Raw genomic sequence first — 21,093 nt, 5'->3', positions numbered from 1 at the left:
GAGCTATGGCGTTTCCATTCAGGAACTCTGTAGCTCAGCCAATCCCACCAATCAGCTGAGAGCAAGCATCATTGCCAAAGAACAATTGGGAGAGTGCTTTAAGGAGCCCATTTATTTCTTTATTCTTACCTGCCCCACACCTGACTTTGCATGATATCAGGTATGGAGCAGTTAGGTGCAGCTTGAGAGAAACAGCCACTTGGCCTAAATTGGCCTGCAGGTCAGAGGTTCCCCACTCCTGGTGTAAAGTAAGTATAAGATTGTTCACCTTGTCAGCTACCTTTTAGCTACCTGAAGCTGGGAGAAACTTACTATCATGAAATGTGCTTCTGATAAGCCAGCCACTTGCCACATTTTCTACGTCAAGTTCCAAGGTGGTGGGGGCTGGCTGTGCATAGCACCTTCCAACGTTAAAGGGTTCTGGCTCTTGGCTCAGAATCAGAAAAGGAGCACAGATTTGAATGCACGCTCATGTTTGCACTAAGAAGCTACTGGCTTCTCTGACTGCAAAGGAAACTATTCAGGACCACAGAGTCAGGCAGGGCATGGAAAGAGAACATAAAATGGGGGGGGGAGGGAGTGGAGAGAAAGTAGGGACAATCAGTCACCTTGAAGAATAACTTGCAACATTCATTTTTGTGGTGCCAGTAACCCGCCTCAGATTAAGAGATAATTCTTCCCACTCAATCAAGTTGTTTTTGGTTCTTTTCGCACGATCAATGCACATTTGCAGTTCATAGAATTACAGAATTGTAGAGTTGAGAGAGACGTTGGGGGCAAACTAGTCCAACTTCTTGCAACGAAGAAATAGCACCTATAGCATCCATGACAGATGTATTTACATTTTCAGCTCAAGTTTGCACTTTTGTTACAGGGAGGGAGACCACATTTGCCCAGAACACAGCTTACTATGTTAAGTTTCCGAAGGAAAAAAGAAGAAATCATATCCAAGAGCACATTTATTGCTATTCAATCTGTAATGTAGAATTCCCAAAACGCATACTAGATATTTTCAGTGGTGCAGTAAGTGGTGAACTCTACAAGCTCGCTGCACCTTTTGGGGAAGGCTTTTGTTTCTATAATCATTCGTTTTAACTTCTCTTTGGAGTCAATGTGCTTCTCAGCTGTACAGTGTTCATTGAGCAATATTTTGAGACAAAAGACCACTATGCCCCAGTGACCTGATATTTTGTGACTCAAGCAGTGAAATAATGTTGTTGTTTAGTTGTTTAGTCGTGTCCGACTCTTCGTGACCCCATGGACCAGAGCACACCAGGCACTCCTGTCTTCCACTGCCTCCCGCAGTTTGGTCAAACTCATGCTGGTAGCTTCAAGAACACTGTCCAACCATCTCGTCCTCTGTCGTCCCCTTCTCCTTGTGCCCTCCATCTTTCCCAACATCAGGGTCTTTTCCAGGGAGTCTTCTCTTCTCATGAGGTGGCCAAAGTATTGGAGCCTCAGCTTCACGATCTGTCCTTCCAGTGAGCACTCAGGGTTGATTTCCTTAAGAATGAATAGGTTTGATCTTCTAGCAGTCCATGGGACTCTCAAGAGTCTCCTCCAGCACCATAATTCAAAAGCATCAATACTTCGGCAATCAGCTTTCTTTATGGTCCAGCTCTCACTTCCATACATCACTATTGGGAAAACCATAGCTTTAACTATATGTACCTTTGTCGGCAAGGTGATGTCTGCTTTTTAGATCACTGCTATTGGACAGATATGATAGATAGTATCAGTTTTAATTTCTAATTATGCTCTTCTTGTATACCAGTATTTTAAATTGTTGTTACCTGTCTCAAGATCATTTATGATGAGAGCAGGATAGATTTTTAAAAAATAAATAAATAGGTTTTTGAGGTTGTTTTTTGTCATTTTTTCTTCTTCAAAACTCTGAATCACCCGATCCCCCATTCTTGTGTTCAGAGTGCATGTTATGATGGCTTGAGTAGTGAATTGGTTCAAGAAGGTCACCTGCCTTTTGCACCTGCACATTAATGTCCAAAGCGGGGTTCACATCAGGGTGTTGGTGCTGGCAGGTTGGCAACCCAAAGACAACAAATAAGGTCAGTAGAAAGCAGCTCATCTTGCACTAGACTGGAGCTAGGTACAACACTAATTGACATCTTGTGTCACCCAACCGCTGCTTAGCTCTTTATTCCAAATACTGCCCTCAGACCATCTGCACTGCTGGTGGTGCCCAAGACAAAACAAGCCAGTAGCTTCCTTCTCTGGAAAGAAAAAAGCCACACCAGCACAGAACAGCCTGTGAAATTATTGTGCAAAGCCTGAGAAGTAATAGCAATTGACACTTTATTTCACTGTGCATCATGATTCTGTGAAAAGGGGGAGGATCCAGAATTATTGTAACCCCTATTTGGGCATAATTGTCCATGAAATCTTAAAAACATTGAGAGATGGGGCATAGGGGGAGTGGGCGGTGGCTTCTGGTCCCAAACCAGCACAGGGTTCTAACATCACAGAGAGCCTACAGGCATAGAGCAACCCCCCCCCCCCCGTTCTGTAGCCCTCCCCAGCAATACATGTATGGTGATGTTGGAGCTATCTAGCACAGTCCCACTGTTTCCCTCCACATGATTAAAATTGCATGGAGGAAAATGCCCACATAGGGCTCCAATTACAGCATATTCCCTTGCTGAGCCATTCTGCAAACTGCAGGACTCAAGTAACAGTGTCCAAGAGGTGAGATCTCCTCTGGAGAGGTGACACTCTGTTCAATCAGAGCCAAGGAAATAAATTCTTAATGACTTCCTCCCAGCCCCCACTCTCCTGTCCTTGGTCAATCATTTCAGGTAAGTGTTGAGCCCAGACCAGCAACATTCTCAAGCCCAACATTCTTGTTGTCCTACGGCAGAGTAATAGAGTGGGAGCAAATAAAGTTGACAAGCACAGTTCTGCGTCCTGTCGAGGAAGAAAGGCTGGTTCTTGAATTCAAGATCTGAGTTAAGGCTAGTTTACAATTCAGCACAAATAACAGGAAAGAAAAGACACACTTAAATTTTTAAGTGCCTTTTGAGCTGGGTGCACGCAGCAATACTGGCATCCTATGCTGTAGCAACAGGGTAAAAAAGAAACATGTTTACAGAAATTAGGTCAAGGTTTGTACTGTGAGAAAGAGTGCTAGTGTACAATAGATGTCCTTCTCCTTTTGAGTGCATGATGCTTGCATTCTAGTAATAAATCTCATGCTACATGAGGCACGCACAAGATATATGTATAATTCAGAACTTTAGAATCTAGCCATGAGGCACCAGAACTTGAAAGCCTGCCAACAGCAGTTTTCCCTATTCTGCAGCCCACCCAGAAGACTAGAATCCACTTCTTTCCTTAACTATGCCCTATTTCAGCTTCCCTTCATTAAAGGAACGGGGAGGATTGAGAGGGTACAGAAACACTTTTTAAAAGTAAAATGAAGTCCTGATCAGACTATTTAATGTCATTCAGCTTGATCTGGCAGCTGAAGACCCACTTGGGTAACCACTGCTTTTAGTGTAGGCAAGACTGTCAAGTCAATAATACCTGTAATTCACTGTGACTCATAAAAATTCTTACTACTTAATTCATTCACTAATTAGAATTTAAAAGGGCACTGTTCCCATTCAGACAATTTCATTTACGTTCTACTGAGCATCTCATACAAGTTAGGAGGTGAAAGCGGACAGCCAATTCTGCTTAAACTTCAAGAGTCTCTCCCTACCATCAATATCCTTTTGTACCATTTAACACCCTCAAGCAGAGTATATCAATGTCACTGGATAAGTACATTGCATTTCCCAAGCTTTAAGGGCCAAATAGATCTGGAACTGACAGATAGACCCCCAGGTGCACAAGCAGAGGAAAGTGCATTCTCTCAAAGATATCCCTAACCAGCCAGAGAAATAAACTATTGAATAAAAATGGGTGAGCAATTCACAGTATACATTTTTCTTCTTCTTCAAAAAGGCAGTCACACTAACTTATTCAAAGACGTGCTTACATAGACAAATGTTATACATGAATTGGGCAGAGATACGGTTGCTTTGGTTGTAATTTCCAGGATCATATTAGTAACTTTTCAAGCCATCATAATCATGAAAATGGCTGCAAGCTATGTGTATGATTGTCTAGTTTGCCCATTATGTTTGCCTATATGAATGCCCATTTGGGAGCAATCAGAGTTGCTCAGATGGATAAAAGTGTTGTATTTCAAAAGATCATAAGAAGGTATTCGTGAATCACTTATCATAAATTAGCTAACCGTTAGGTAACTTTATCTCTAATTTTGCTCACAGAATGGAATTTAGATTTTCAAATCTTTCAGTCATTCTCCTAAGCACTCAGCTCCTGCTCCCGGCTGGCAAGAGCCTCTGTTCCATCAAAGTATCTAATCCAGTGAATGCCAGAAGCCATGTCAATCCATGCTGACATTAGAGAAAACCAGCCAATCACATTGAGGAAAGCAAACTGCGTGAAAAGGTCAGAGGTCGAGGAGACGTTTGTCAGAGCACAGAATGTAAGACGCTACTTTATCCCAGGTTCTCCTGGATTTCAAGTAGGAGCTTTTTCAAGCCCCACCATAGGCTGGACCTGGGACCTTCTGCGTGCAAGACAGATGCTCTGCCTCAGAGGAAGGAACTCAGATATCAGGAGGTGCAAAAACATAAGAGCCTGCTAGGTCAGGCCAATGGCCCATCTAGTTCAGCATCCTGTTCTCAACATAGCCAGGACCCAAACACAACAGCACATTCCCCTCTTCTTTCCATCAATTAGTATTCAGAAGCATACTGCCTCCAGCCACAGAGAAAGAGCATAGCCATCATGGCTAGTAGCCAATAATAGTCTCATCTTCCATAAATCTGTCGAATCCCGTTTTAAAGCCGTCCAAGTTGGTGGCTATCACAGCCTCCTGTGGAAGTGAGTTCCAGACATTAACTGTGTTGGGTAAAGAAGTGCTTACATTTTATTTGTTCTTAAGCTTTCAGCGTTCAGCTTCATTGGATGTCCACGCATTCTAGTGTTATAAGAGAAGAATACCCTTTCCCCGTCCACTTTCTCTATGGCATGCATCACTTTATAAACTTCTATCATGTCACTTCTTTCTTATGTTTCCTCTAAGTCCCAAACACTGTAGCCTTTCTTTATATGGGAGATGATCCATCCCCTTGATCATTTTAGTTGCCATTTTCAGAAACTACAATATCCTTTTTGAGGTGAGGTGATCAGAACTGTACACTATATTCCTACTGTGACCACATTTGGAATGCAGCATCTGGGATGGCTTAGGGAGTTCAATTCCTTTCCTAATGATGCCTAGCATAGAATCTGCCTTTTCCACAGCTGCCACACACTGGAGCAATATCTTCAGCAAACTAGCCACTATAACCACAAGATCTTGTTCCTGGTTAGTTACCGCCAATTCAGACACCATAAGTGTATATGTGAAAATAAGAATTTATTTGCCCTGACATGTGTCATTTTATAGTTGTTTGCATTTGCCATTTACTGCCTAGTCCTTTCAGAGCTCTTCACAATTTCTTTTTGTTTTAACCCTGAGTAATATAGTATCATCAGCAAACCTGGCCACCTACTACTCACCCCCAACACTAAAGCACATCCACCACAACACACCAGTTCCTTTATGTGCATTATAGCCTTAAGCCCATTATAGCCCACACATTAGGCCTATTACCAGGGCTGCGGTGCAACAGGGGAACATCTTTTCTGGGTTGAAAGTACCCTCTCCTTTTTGAGATTTTTCTACAATTGATGTGAAACGACAGCAAAAGTTTTTAATTTTTAGAGTAATCCCTGATTGGCTAAGATCACCCGTGTTAGGAAGCCTTGCCCTTGCTTGTCATGAGTGAGACAGGACACAGCCAAATATGATTGGCTAGACCATGTCCAGTGCTGATTGGCATAATTTCCTTCTCCCTCATTTTATTCTTTATAGTTGATTCCAGTCAAAACAGCAAAGAGGGAAGGGAACCATGGTTATTAACATTTGCAAAAGCACAAGAAAGAAAGTATGATTAAGTTGCAGGGTGGTATTAAACACACATCCCAACTGACAAAGCGCTATTTCCATTTTGTCAATGGGCAACTAAGAGAGAACAATTTGTTAATAGAAATCCAACTTATTCATGGCTGACTCAAGATTGAACAGGGACCACTCATTGAGTCATAGCACCTCTCTGAACCTGTATATAAGATTTCTGATATATAATAAGCTTGACATTTTTGGACTGGAATCCTATACTCATGTACCTGGGAGTAAGCCCCATGAATTCAGTGGGGCTTACTTCTGAGTAGACATGTACAGGCTTCCACTGTTAGCCTCTTTTATCATGGTGAGGAAACATAGTTTGGAACCTAAAAACATTTTAAGCTGTTGCTTAGTTTCAACCTTGCAAGGAAAACGGTATTAAATGCTAACAAATCAGCATAGTTTATTCCCAAACTTCAAAACATACTTCAAGATGACGTTGTGGGTAACCATTTAATTTTAACCATTACAGTCCCCATAATTAAAAAAGAGGCTCTTTTAAAGAAAAACTTCACATCTGTACCCATTTTCCCTCCATACAAAGAGAATGTAAGTATAGTGAATACTGTTAACCATCCAATTAAATGCATTTTAAATACATGCTATTAAGAAGTCTAACAGTATGAGAAGAATACGTTTGTGGCACCTTAGAACAAAACTTATTACAGAGGCAATTTTACAATTGCATATACAGTGCAGCCTTAATCAAATCCTAATTAATCTGCTGATTTTATATTCTGACATAATCTTGCTGAAAAGAGGCATAGCTAATTAAAACATGACTTGTTTATCCAGCTACCTAGGGTTTCAACTCAGAAAGTGGTTTCATTTACTTTATTTTTCTTAAACAAACAAACTTGGAACCAAAATTATGCAATGTCAGCAAGCAGACTTCTAAAGAGATATTTTGAAAGGTGAAATAATTGTTCCAGAGGAATCACGCTGACAATAATTTCATTTAAACATGCATTTTTCTATTATGTGCCCTACATTTAAGAAGTTCAGAACTCTTTAGCAGCCATTCATTACTACAAAGCATTTTCATTCAGTTTTTTTTAGCAATGGAATCATTTGTATAAACATACAGAGACATTTACAAATTTATGGGACTGACCCACTTTTGATCCGAGTGGAGGGTGATTACTCCCATACAAAGCAGCCTTTCTACTCCATTTGGGAGTAACACCAATGGACTCTGAAAGATCCTTTTATGTTGTTGTTGTTGTTGTTGTTGTTGTTGTTGTTGTTTTGAATATTTTATTAGTTGAATATAAGAACAAGATATAATCAAATACAAGCAATCAAATACAGTTTTCCCCTAAACCGCCACCCAAACAGCCCCAACTACGTCCAGGTAATTACATTAGTAATATAATCAAATAACAAATTATTTCCACAGTTGCTGGTTTAAAAAATATCATTCCAAATGCTCCCATGTGTCTTAGGTGGTTCAAATGCATGTTCTTTCTTTGATGCATATGTAATAAAGGAGGACCACGTTATGGCAAAAGTTATGTAATTTCTCACGGTGTTTTCTTTCACGTACCCTTTCTGTTAAATGTTGTTGTTTTTTAAAATATCTTGCGTACAGAATATAAAGCAATATTATAACAATATAACAAAAACAGAAATAAAAATTGTAATCAAAGATCATGCTTAGTAACATTAAGATGACAGTCTTATGGCAAGAAATGCCAGAACGAGAAGGTTAGGATCCAGCGGATTCCTGGCTCATAGATACATCAAAATAACCTGCTCACCCCAACTCAACAGGGGTTCAGCTGAGGTCAAAAAAGGGGAGTTCTGGGGGCATGGTGGGGGCAGGACCAGAGGGAAGGACTCAGGCTGGATCCTAAGTCTGTTCACCTCAGTCATGTGGCCAGCAGCAGCCCTGATACTAAGTAAGGTTTGTATCTGGTGTAACTTTACATCGGACTTAACTTACACCAGCATGCCTAGTGACACAACCATGAGACAAGGAGTCCTGAAAAGCATATTCAGACACAAATAATTGAGAGAAAGATCCGACTTGACCATTCATTGGCAAGAATTGTGCCACATCTGGACTACTTTGATCAAAGCTCTCTGTAAATTCCAGTACCCATTTCAGTCTCAGCTATGATCAGTACACATATTTTGGGACTGCTGCTGGAAGAAGTTACAAGATGCTTTCAGCCAAAAATGAGGTCTCAGCTGGAAATTTTAAGTAAAAGGCATTGGTAAGAGAGCCAGTGAGTTGTTCATTCTAATACAAGAATGTATTAGGGCAAGTTCACATACAGTGGTTTTATCCATCTCCTTGAGTAGAAGGAAACCTTATGCAGTTTTCCCCAAGATCTCACATTTAAGAAGTCAGAATGAAAATTTTGTTCAATTAATGCACATACTGCAACACCTCTTACCCCAAGCTCACTGGTAAAAGAAAGGTGTCAGAGATGTTCTGTAATAGCTTTCCTGTCTCTAAGTCACAGAGCTTCCCCGTGAGTAAGGGGAAAAACACAAACAATTCCCTAGTGAGAAACCAAAAGTGTACAGTGTCAGCACGACTATACCATAAAAATAGGCTTTTCTAACATATATTGGAGAAGGCTAAGGTGGGATTTCTGTTACAGAAATAAAAAGGTGTAGCTACAACAAACAGTAATGATAGAAGCTGAAAAAGAGTAAAGAAATGCTACAGATAAAACGGATATTTGGGCAACCAGGACACCATGAGACTTCCTATTCACCCATGGAAGCCTTGTGATAATTATATTTTAAATTCATATGTATTCTATGTGACAAAACAACCCTATATCCCATTATAGATTCCATTAAATACTGGAAAAAATGGACTCCAAAGCTGATATTCCCTCTGCAGTGTAAGATGTCAGAACTTTGGGATGGGGTGAGGGGATTTTCACCTGTACCACAGTGTAGAGGTAAGGGGTTAACTCACACACACAACACAGAGACATGCTGTATGCCACAGATGCGGTCCCAATCCTCACAAAGCCCCCAGATCTGGCTGTTATTTTGTTTAAATAAAAAAATAAAATAAAACGAATGCATTCTCACAGTTAATAATACAAGTAGTTTGGTTCTAGGGCAACCACATATTATTGTTGTTTTAAACTACAATGGCCTTGCAAGCTACTGAATAAAGTTTGCAGTATCCCAAGAGGAATATCTTATATAGTACCCCAAAACAGAAGGGCATCCACTTCGTCAGCTTCCTACGTTCCTACCCTTGAAGAAAGACCTCCTGATCCTCTTGCAGATTTTAATTTTTTTTGCCTGGTGGTGGTGGGGAGAGGATTCACATTAGCACTTTAGCAATAATCTACAGTTAGCACTTCCACTGGGAAAGTCTATAGCAATTGTCACATTTGCCCCTCACCAGCGACCTATACAGATGTGACAGAAGAGCACAGTGCTCAAGTTACCATGGGAGCAGAACCTGGAAGAATAAGAACAGCCATGAAGGCTACCTGACCTGCCGCGTCCTTCCACACATTCCCAAAGACAACTCAGATTGCCTTACGGCACCACTCGCCATTCATCAAAAACGATACTCTGGCTCTGGACTCTGCTCTCCGGCAGGTTTGCCAAATTTCAAACCTAAGCATCTCCTCATAGTGATGTAAGATTTCTTAAGGTTATTGAATTGGTTAGATGTAAGCAGCATTATCGCTTTAGCAATCATTCTAAAAATTGCTGCATTAAAAAACACGTGTTCATCTATTTTATAAAATATCGCTTAAAAATATCACCAGAGCTTTTGGGGATAGGGTAGGTTATCAAACCATAAATTAATAAATAGGTGCTGATGTTACCTGACCCTGTTACAATCTGAGATGCCAGCAGATCTCTGTAGGGACACATCACAGGTTTGCACCAAATGCGAGAGCGTTTCTGTCTCAGACACTGTAATTTATTTATCCCGGCATGTAACATTAACAGACTGTCTGGAACTTGGCAAGCACAGACTTGCACTGTCATATAAACAGTCTGACAAAACCTACCGTTTCTTAAATGCATAAGTGCATAAAAAGATTTCATCAAACTCACTGCAACCCATAGCTGTGACTGGGTATACTTGGCATGGGATGTTGCAGTGGTGGGGGGGGGGGCGTCGGCACTAAGGAAAACCTGGCAAGCTATTCTCTCTCAGCTTCAGCCACGCATCCGTAAAATGGAAATAGTACTGACTTGCTGGTGGGGTTGACCTCATTGTTATGCTTTTCAACTCCGAGGTAGCAATTTCAGGGTGCAGGGGGAGCCCCTCCACTACCTTACTGCTTGGGGGAGAAGCAAAACAATGAAAAGTTTCAGCTCAGCCACAGCAGATAGTGACAGCAGCCACGAAATTAAAAGATGCCTGCTTCTTGGGAGAAAAGCAATGACAAACCTAGACAGCATCTTAAAAAGCAGAGACATCACCTTGCCAACAAAGGTCTGTATAGTTAAAGCTATTGTTTTCCCAGTAGTGATGTATGGAAGTGAGAGCTGGACCATAAAGAAGGCTGATCGCCGAAGAATTGATGCTTTTGAATTATGGTGCTGGAGGGGACTCTTGAGAGTCCCATGGACTGCTAGAAGATCAAACCTATCCAATCTGAAGGAAATTAGCCCTGAGTGCTCACTGGAAGGACAGATTGTGAAGCTGAGACTCCAATACTTTGGCCACCTCATGAGAAGAAAAGACTCCCTGGAAAAGACCCTGATGCTGGGAAAGATAGAGGGCACAAGGAGAAGGGGACGACAGAGGATGAGATGGTTGGATAGTGTTCTCGAAGCTACCAGCACGAGTTTGACCAAACTGCGGGAGGCAGTGGAAGACAGAAGTGCCTGGCGTGCTCTGGTCCATGGGGTCACGAAGAGTCAGACACGACTAAACAACTAAACAACAACAACAACTTGTGACTCAAATCAGAAGTCTTTCCCAGTATTATTTAAGAACATAGGAAGCTGCCTTATACCAAGTCAGGTCATTGGTCCACCTTGCTCAGTGTTGTCTACACTGACTGGCAGGATTTCAGGCAGGTGTCTCTCCCAACTGTACCTGGCGGTGCCAAGGAATGAACCTGGGACCTTCCGACTGAGATTCCTGCAACTTAGAGACATTATGCAGATTTTTAAAAATCAGAGTATATTTCGCTTAATTGCTGCTTATTTCAAAGGGCAAAGAGAGTATGCAGGATACAAAAGTCGTATCTGAACACTGGAAGCCCTGCTCAGCCAGCCTACCACACCCACATCTAATATTTTAGCAGGCTCCACCCTTTTCTAAAAAAAGTATTTCTTTGCGGCATTAAGAGCTAGAACTTACTTGCTGTTGTTTTTAAAGGAAAGCTCAGGATACGGCATTAAGCTAGTCATGATGACTAATTTGATTCCATGGGGTCTGCTCTAAGCATGTCTTACAGCATAATCTTAACCATGTCTATGCAGCAGTAAGTCCTACTGAATGCAATGGTGCTTACTCACAGGTAAACAGGGTTAGGAGTGCAGCCTAAGCCTGAATCCAGCCCATTGTTCTGTGCGTGTGCGCGCACACTGTGATTGTGGGCTTGGAGAACACATCCAGCTCTGATTCCACTTCCCCACAAGCAATATAAACGAGAGGCAAAAACAGAAAGACACAAAATGTTGTGTATGCAACGCTCAATCTAATTGGAAAGACTTCCATCTATCTTAAGTGCAAAAGTATAGTAATTAAAAATTAATCGTAGACAGAGATATGCAACTTACACTCACAAACTCCCTTTTCTGAAATTCTTTTGTGTTTATGCAGATTTGTGCCAGACATTCTGCATCCTCATTAAGTGGTATCTGGCAACCTGCCCAAGTTTTAGTGGGTTCTGGGAATGCCAATATATTAACCAGAGTACTTTTCACATAACCTTTGGAGTTTTTTCCTTCTAGAAAAGTCAACCATTTGGCACAGCGCAACCATACTTCATCTAAAAAAGCTCTCCGTTGCCAATCAACACAGAAATTACCCTTCAGTTCTTCATCCTTTCCAAACCTGTAAGAACAACAAGTTCAGCAAGAGATTTACTCAAGTTGTACTTTCAAATGGGGGACATGTCATGTTGCATAGGTTTTGCAAAAGAAAAGGAATGAGACATAAGTGCTGGCATATACTTAAAAGGGATGGTTTTAATTTTCTTATATATGTGCTGGCAGATATATTACAATATAAGATGCATCTTTTAAAAACTAGCCAATTTTACTACTGACATCAGTTTCTTCTATGGATTACCCATGACACCCACCCCACCATTCAGACAACTCCCCACTCAACACTGGTAATTGAGCTGCTGGTGAATGATGCCATCTCAAGCAACTATTTTAGCTGTAGAACCAGGTTGCCCTACTAGGTCTAGTTCAGTTAGAAACTTCAAATACCCCTACAAGAATTTTAAGCAATTTAACAATGCCTGTTAAGCAACACTTCAAACCTTTTCCCTCTGAAAAGAAGAACTGGACTAGATCCATAGGTATCTCCAGCACTTGGCATGATTAAGCTCTACCAGCTCCTCAAGTAACCAAAGTACTAAAAGCCTTACAGCAGGGCTGGACCTAGGTGTCATATACGGCCCTCCAGGCATCTCTAGCTGCCCCCCCCCCGGTCTCTCAGCAAGCCATACATCCTCCATGGGCCAAACTTAACTGACCCTGCTCCACAACTCCCTCCAGTTCTCCTCACCAACTAGATGAGTCCTTGAACTGCAATACTGCCTTGTGCTTGCCTGCATGAAGGGATGGAGATCCTTGCAAGCTAGATGTTAGGCTACTGTACTAAAGCAGCAGTCACATCCATTGCCTTAGCCACTGCTCCTTGCAAGTTGCTCACTAGGGGATGGGACCTGTAGGCTGAAAAATGTACCCCACTCCTGCCTTACAGGGACACATATGGATAAATTAGGGAACAGAGGTAAAATATACAGTACAGCTGTGGCAATCAAAGACTGTTAAGCAATAGAATCAAAACTTTTATTCAGCTGTACCCAACTACAGTTATCTTTATAGCACAGTGGAGACCCAAAAGAAAATAGTGTGAAGTAGTGGCACCATTTGTAAGAGATATCATAAACAATAAGGCAAGTACTGCACAGACACAATCCTTTCTTTATTAAATTCTTTTTTAAAATTGTAAATAAACATGGTAACATCTTCTCTTTGGCTTTAGTGCAATTAAATCAATGGCATTAATGCTTTAGATGAACTCATACATCCCAAGCATCTCTTAACAAAATATTCATGCAGCTGGATTTATAATGCAGACGCAACTACCAACTTCTGCGGAAAGCCTAGAAAATGACATCCATCACTGCCTTGATTAATTGTTAGGGGGCATTTCAGAACTAGGGAACAAGGATGGTATCAGAGGTAAGATGGCCTGTACACATTATCTCCTCTTCCTTCTATTGTGAAATCTGACCTTCTTATCCTTTCCCTCTTTTTCAGTGAATGTGTGAAACACAAGATGTTGGATGTGCCATCTGTTGATAATGTTCCTTTTTTATTAATAATAGCACAAAATGTTGCAAGCCAATTCCACATAAGTATCATACAAACATTACATTTAAAAAGCACGAATACAGATACATAAATATGTATAAAATAGTTTAACTATGTTTTAGCATCACCCTAATTATTCCCTCTTACTTGAGTGCACAAAACCTACAAGGATCTTGCATTCAGGAACAAAGGATTGTGTTCTTTCTTGTGTTGTTTATTACGAACAAGAAAAAGGTGCATCTATGTTAGAAATCTGTTACCTGGTCAATCTCCAAGGCAAACAGGCTATTCTTAGAAACAGCAATTATTTGGGGGAAAGGAGGGGAAATGTGCATAAGAACTTTTAGACAAGACAGGTTGGATTCTTAACAGCGGATGCACCAGTGTACTAGCATCAGGTCATTTAATAAACAGCTGATGTTGGCTGGGTGCCACAGGCAAATTCAACAGTTATATAGACCAAGCCTGGAATAATTGCCTGAAAACCTTTCAAAATGTGTTGTCTCCCTTGTGGATAATAACACACACGAATGATGCTACTCCCAAAGCATAGGCCTTTCAAGTATAGTACTCACCCACCAAGAAGCAAATGCTATAGAAGAGGTTATGCGTTATGTCAAGTGCAAATATTCCCATTGAATTATTTTCCTTAATCTTGAATTAACACTAAAATAAAAACAATGTTAAGAAATCCAAATTGAGAACAAGAACCCACCAACAGCATACGAATGGTTTTATATACTTCTACATATGGTGCACAGTTCCAATAATATTTACACAGAAGTCAGAACGTAGATTTTAAAGAACCAGCACGCACAAAAATCAGGTAGGAAAAAAATGATAAAGCACAGACACACCTCAAGTACCTCCAAGCACCACGCTCAAAAGTTTAGCTTTTCCAGGAATGCTACAAATCAGTCTGAAGAGAGAAGATTAGAAAACCATTACTGTAATATGCCTTGGTAGTGAAAACACACAGCAGTTCGATAAGCTGCTATGATGACTCAAAAAAACCATCAAGAAAACTAGCCTATCCTAGACAAAGATGCCCCCTCCTTTGAAAGGCATCAAGTGGTTGGTTTGGATGGGATCAAAAGTCCACATCTGCCTTAGAGATGGAAGTAGCTAGAATGGACATCTGCAAGAAGACCAACGACAGGAAAGCTAAGCCTCATGAGACAGAGAAGCTAAGGGGCAAAGCTTCCAAAGGCAAAGCAGAAAAACAAAAAGAAGACGACTGAGAAATGGGACTCTGATAGAAAAAACTTACAATAGAATTTGTCCTCTCGGCAATAACTAATGACAGAGAGCCTGTCACAATGCTGGCCCTGAAACTCTAAGGGTGAACAAGATCCAGAAGGCAGTGGGAAGGTGCATTCCACATATTGGCTTGAACTGACAAGCAGATCTGCTGTAGAGAGTTAAGTCAAGTGCTGGGCTGGGGTCGGGATGCTCTGAGCATGTTCCCTCAGCAGGGCAAGAGAGCAGCAGGGCAGCTGTGGCAGCACGGGCACTAGCCTTCACATCGCTTCATCTCATGCTCTTTAAAGTTTTGGTAGCTCAGTTTTCACAGAGGCACAAATCCTGACCCTGCGGAAAAAGGGCAGGTGAGCTGAACACAGAGCCAGGCTAGGCCACCTCCCTCAGCAAAGAAACAAACCTGCCAACTAAATACACAACACGGGAAAAGGACATCAACAGCTAAAAGCAAAGTTAAAAAGGTAAAGGGACCCCTGACCGCTAGGTCCAGTTGTGGACGACTCTGGAGTTGTGGCGCTCGTCTTGCTTTACTGGCTGAGGGAGCCGGCATACAGCTTCCGGGCCATGTGGCCAGCATGACTAAGCTCCTTCTGGCGAACCAGAGCAGCGCACAGAAACACCGTTTACCTTCCTGCCGGAGCGGTACCTATTTATCTACTTGCACTTTGACGTGCTTTTGAACTGCTAGGTTGGCAGGAGTAGGGACCGAGCAATGGGAGCTCACCCCGTTGCGGGGATTCAAACCGCCGACCTTCTGATCGGCAAGCCCTAGGCTCGGTGGTTTAGACCACAGTGCCACCCACGTCCCCTAAAAGCAAAGTTACCCACAGTGTAAATCTAATCAATGCCAATGTTATTGCCTTTGGAGGTCTGCCCCCCCCAACTTTATATAGAACTCTATATTATCAGAAACATATAGCACCTGATCAAAGACAGAGAGGGAGAGGGAAAAAGGAAATGCCTACAAATCCACTGACCTGGGAGTCACAACAGAATACACTGCGAAGCATAAAATATTCAGATATATATGTCTTCATATATACAAGCATATAGGATACGTTGCAGTTGAGATTTTGATACTACAGAATCTTGTGGCACACTCACAGTCAGTAACTCAATACTTTGTGCTGAAAACACCAGTACAGATATAGACGTGCAGAACATTTTGTCACTATTTCATCTGGCAACTAAGTAGGGACATTCACTAGTTTTAATATATGCTGTCTCCCATAATGTCCTGCCCAATAAACTGTCCACTGTATTTCAAGCAACAGGGTAACGGCAGTGTTTACACGCTTCCAAGTACCTGCAAAACAATTGTACCATCTGCAAACAAATATAATTAGCAACGGCGCTAACTGGAATATAAACCTTCTGTTAAATAGACAGGCCGCAATTCTATACCACTTGCCTTGAGAATAAATCCCACTGAGCTCACTTACTTCTGAGTAGACATGTATAGGATTGTACTGTGATAATCACTTTGAAATGTTACCCTAGCAATCAGAAATAGGAAAAAGTTGAAACCGTGCCCATTTAAAACCCTTCTCCCAAAAGCCAGTCTCTTCACTACATTAATCTATAGTTACAAGTAATCATATTCTTAGGGTTGCACTCAAAGCTACTCCTATTCAAAATAAACAAATGTTAGTGTTCTATTAATTTCAATGGATCTACTTTGAGTAGAATTTAGTTGACTGTAACCCCATAGATGGCAATCCTATGAACCTTACCTGGGAGTAAGTCCCATTTAATACAGTGTGACTTACCACTGAGTAAACATATGTAGGACTGTCAGATACTTAAATGCAAAATTAGTTCTTTGACATTATCATTCTTATACTCTGCCCATCTGCTTGGGTTGCTGCAGCCACTCTGGGTAGCTTCCAGCAGATATAAAAACTGCCTGAGATACTTCCTATGCCTTTATTTTTCAGGAGGCTTGCAATTAAATTATTAATTCATATTAATACACACACACACTAAAAGCATGCAAAAGTGATAGTACCCATTCTAAAGTACCGTAGTAACATTTCACAACACCTGAATTTCCTTTTCATACCACACTGAGGATGCAATCCTATACCCACTGATCTGTGACTAAGCTCCAGTTAAGTGATGTATGAGTTGGAATAGACATGCATAGAACTGTACTGGAAATTGCTCAGTAAATAATTGCATCACTGGCACCACTAACTCCAAGGGACTTGTGGTCCCTCATCCCCAACCAGCCCCAGACAGAACAGCCAATGGCAAAGGATGGCGTGAGTTGAAGTTCAACAACATACCATGTCCCCCGTCCCTGATTTACACACTGGAAGATGCACTCTGAAAAACTTTGAAGAATTAAAGGTCAAAAATTGAAAGTAACACACATAAGACTTGGCTTTGGTATTAATGTAACCCCACGCAGCACTCCATTAAAATCATTCCACTGACATAGGAAATTCATCTACCTCAACACATAAAAATCTACACCAAAGAACAGAACTCACTTTCCCAGCTCATCCCATCAGCATATGCTCTACCAAAAGGTAGAGGTAAGAACCCCCATAAAAGAAATGTGGGGGAAAGCACAAGCCAATTCTGCAAGTACTGACATTCCCTAAGTACAGACTTCTCAGTGGATGCTTATCATCTGAGTCTCTCTTTTAAAAAGTTGCATGCATAATTCCTTTGATAGTTTACAGCAGGCAGCCACTTCTATAACAATCTCTTGGGACATCTCTGGACCACAGAACCATTTGATGCATCCAGATTTTTACTGACGTGCAAAATTAACCATTCCCAACAACAACATGCACAGGTTAAAAAAATTGTTTCCAAGTATTAGCTTTAAAACAATTCCTCAACCTGCCTCATCTCTCTATTACGTTTCATAGATATTAAGTGGTCCCGCAACAAAAAGCTTTGCTTTGCAGTGACATGAGACGTTGCGGCACCAGCTTAAACTGTATCTAGATTTCCAAAGCAGCCCCTTCAAAACCACAGGCGCAAATCAGGAAATGCATATGAACCACTTTCCAGCTTTATCCTCAGCTGGGAAGATTCCCCAACAAAACAATGTACAGTACCTAGGTGAAACCTTAATGCACAGAGAACCATCCAAAAAGCCCTGTCAGGGAAGACAAAAAGAATCACTTGATTTTAGAAAGAAAGAAAGAAAGAAAGAAAGAAAGAAAGAAAGAAAGAAAGAAAGAAAGAAGAGTGATGCCAGGGTGGTTAACTACGTGTCACAGCTTGTAACCAAACCCCTGGCTGACAAGGTAAGAGGAATACCAACGGATGGGAGGGAAGCCCTGATAGAATTTCGTTCCCAGTTTGCTACTTTCATTTCAGCTCCGGCAAGACAGATGCCTCCTTCCTCCTGGATGGATATTACGCCAATCCGGGAAAGGACCCACTGGAATGTGCAGTCCGGATATGGATGTGTGTGCGTGCGCGCGTGCCATATTAACAACCCAAACGTCTCGGCTGTGTGCGTGTGCGGGCAGTCCCCGTCTAACGTGTGTGCTTCTGTTCACATGAGGCGTGCGGTACATGCATCCAGCCACACACTCGCCGCTCCTGCACGCACTTTGCCTGCGTGCCAAAGACACAAAGGAGAGGGAGAGAGAGAACGAGAGAGGAGAGAAGCACCTTCTGTTCTGGGGCAACCCCCGAGAAGAGTGCCCGTGTCCCTTTAAGAGCCGCAGACCTTCAACTTGGGCCTCTCCTCACTTTGTCAGACACTTTCTGGCTGTCTAGGTGGTGCTGGAGGAACTCCTTCAAGCGCGGGGACTCCCCCTTTCCCTGCGCGCGCGCGCGGCGGCGGCGGCGGCATCTCCGCTTGCCCAGCCAAGGACGGGAGAGCCCGGCAGGTTGTCCGCGCACACTCACCTTTCCTGCAAGCCCTACATCTCGCCCCTGAGGCGCCGGCAGGGGGGCTTTCCTTATGCAGAGCAGGAGAGGTCCTTTTTATCCTGCCCCCTCCCCGCTCTGTCTGTCTCCGGCAGGGCAGATCTGCGCGCGGAGGCTGCGTCTGCTTCCAACTCATTCCCAGTCTCTCCTCCTCCTCCTCCTCCTTTCCCCTCCTCCTCCTCCTCCCCCCTCCTCTGGCTGCTGCCTGTCTGCAGCTAGTCTGGCTCTTAGTGACAGCAGGCAAAGAACGGGGGAGACGGGGAAGGAAGGGAGACGGGGGCGTGCGGCCGGGCGCGAGCACGCGCGCGGGCGCCGGAGAGGAGGGGGAGGGGAAGGAGAAGCTTCCTGCCCAGCCCCGAGCGCGGCGATTCACAGGCTATACTGACACCTGCCGGGCCGGATGTGTCAACGGCAGGCTAGGCAAAAAGTTGCATTAGCTGAAATCCCAAACTCAACGAGAAAATCGTTTCTTTCTCTCGCCCCCCCTTTTGTTTGCACCACCAGTTTCCCGTTTTCTTGATTTAGCATAAATTGTGGTGGTTGTTATATTTATATGCCACCCATCTGACTGGGTTGCCCCCATGGGCGTAGCCAAGGGGGGCAGGGGGCAGCTTCTTCCCCCTTCCCAAAAAAATCAATCAAAATCAATACAAATCTGAGGTTCTGCCCCCTCCCCTATCAAAAGTCCTGGGTGGCTTCTAACAAAGTAAAACACCACACACGGTAAAACATCCAACATTTAAAAAATTCCCAATACAGGGCTACCTTCAGATGTTATATGAGTCAGATAGTTGTTTATCTCCTTGACGCTTTCCACAAGGCAGGTGCCACTGCCAAGAAGGCCCTCTGCTGGTTCCCTGTAACTTAGCTTCTTGCAACAAGGGAACCACCAGAAGGTCCGGGGCTGAAGGATGTGGGTGGATATGCCCCCTTCAGGTTATTGAACTTTACAGACCTCAAGCTTTTATTATTTGGGGTTGTGTGTTTTTTGGCTTACTTATTGGCCACCCTTCACCCTAAAGCCCCAGGGCAGGTTACAGCCTTAAGAGCAATACTGAGAACAATTAAAAACAACATACAACCACGAAAGCAAGGCAGGCCCTCAAAGCGTGCACCTCAAGTGTTGAAGTCCAGGGGGAAAAGGCAGCAGCTGTACAATGAAGGCGCCAGGATGGAGTCCCAAGGCTTAGGCTTCACCATGGAGAAGGCCATCTCCCACTGGGCTGCCAAAGCCACCACCCAGAGTCCATAGAGAAGGAGGCGGTGTGTCAGATATTTGTTGCCTGAGCTGTTTTGGACTTTCCAGCAAAATAGTTTACCTGAGCTATTTTGGAGAGCCAGTGTAGTGTAGTGGTTAGGAGCAGTAGACTCGTAATCTGGTGAACCGGGTTCGCATCTCCGCTCCTCCACATGCAGCTGCTGGGTGACCTTGGGCCAGTCACACTTCTTTGAAGTCTCTCAGCCTCACTCACCTCACAGCGTGTTTGTTGTGGGGGAGGAAGGGAAAGGAGAATGTTAGCCGATTTGAGACTCCTTAGGGTAGTGATAAAGTGGGATATCAAATCCAAACTCTTCTTTCAGCACCAACATGAGCACCCTGAATTGGGCCTGGAAATGAACTGGCATTTCTATGCCTCTTTCTTTTCTGTCAAGGACAGTGCTGCGTTACTCAGTGGGCAGGCTAAGCCAGCGCTTCAGGCACTGGCGAAGCAGGGGCACCAAAAAAATAGATTAAAAAAAAATGATTTGACATTTGATATTTCAAAGAAAGCAACCAAGTAGTCATCGTGGGGAAAATAAGACCTTTGTTAGAGTCTCTCCATTTTTCTGTACTCTTTTGTATTACTTATCTCACCCAAACCAGGGGCTGTCCTCCTAACCTGGATCAATATAATGTGATCTTAATCGTGTGCTACAATAAATCTAGTTACAGAAAGGTAGCCGTGTTGGTCTGCCATAGTCAAAACAAAAAAATTTTTTCCTTCCAGTAGCACCTTAAAGACCAACTAAGTTAGTTCTTGGTATGAGCTTTCGTGTGCATGCACACTTCTTCAGATATACTGAAACAGAAGTCACCAGGCATATATAGTGGGAGGGTGGGGTGGGGTTTTTCTCAGAAGGGTGGTGGGAATGGGTGTGGTAAACCTGTTGACGACTGTTAACAACTGCAATTGGTCTTACTGGAAAAAGCAAGGGGTGAGATGGCTAAAAATAGCTTTAACGTGTATAATAAGATAAGAATCTAATGTCTCTATTCAGACCAGGTCTCTCCATGGTTTTAAGTTTGGTAATAAGTTGCAATTCAGCAACTTCTCTTCCCAGTCTATTTCTGATATTCTTTTGCAATAAGACAGCTACTTTGAGATCTTGTATAGAATGTC

The 21,093-nt window shown here is 42.7% G+C and overlaps 1 protein-coding gene across 1 annotated transcript in view; it reads right to left on the bottom strand.

Annotated features, from left to right (window-relative positions):
* LDLRAD4 (low density lipoprotein receptor class A domain containing 4) overlaps nt 1-18,984 on the bottom strand; it is a 263,881-nt gene extending 244,897 nt beyond the window's left edge. The window contains exon 1 of the mRNA XM_053396605.1: nt 18,692-18,984. The gene's annotated coding sequence lies outside the window, so the exon portion shown is untranslated. The remainder of the gene's footprint in view (nt 1-18,691) is intronic.
* Nucleotides 18,985-21,093: the final 2,109 nt, after the last annotated feature.

Source organism: Podarcis raffonei, chromosome 7, assembly GCF_027172205.1.
Source record: "Podarcis raffonei isolate rPodRaf1 chromosome 7, rPodRaf1.pri, whole genome shotgun sequence".
Classification (NCBI taxonomy): Eukaryota; Metazoa; Chordata; class Lepidosauria; order Squamata; family Lacertidae; genus Podarcis; species Podarcis raffonei.
Note: the sequence above shows the minus strand (reverse complement) of the source record. Positions and strands in the feature narration are given on the sequence as shown.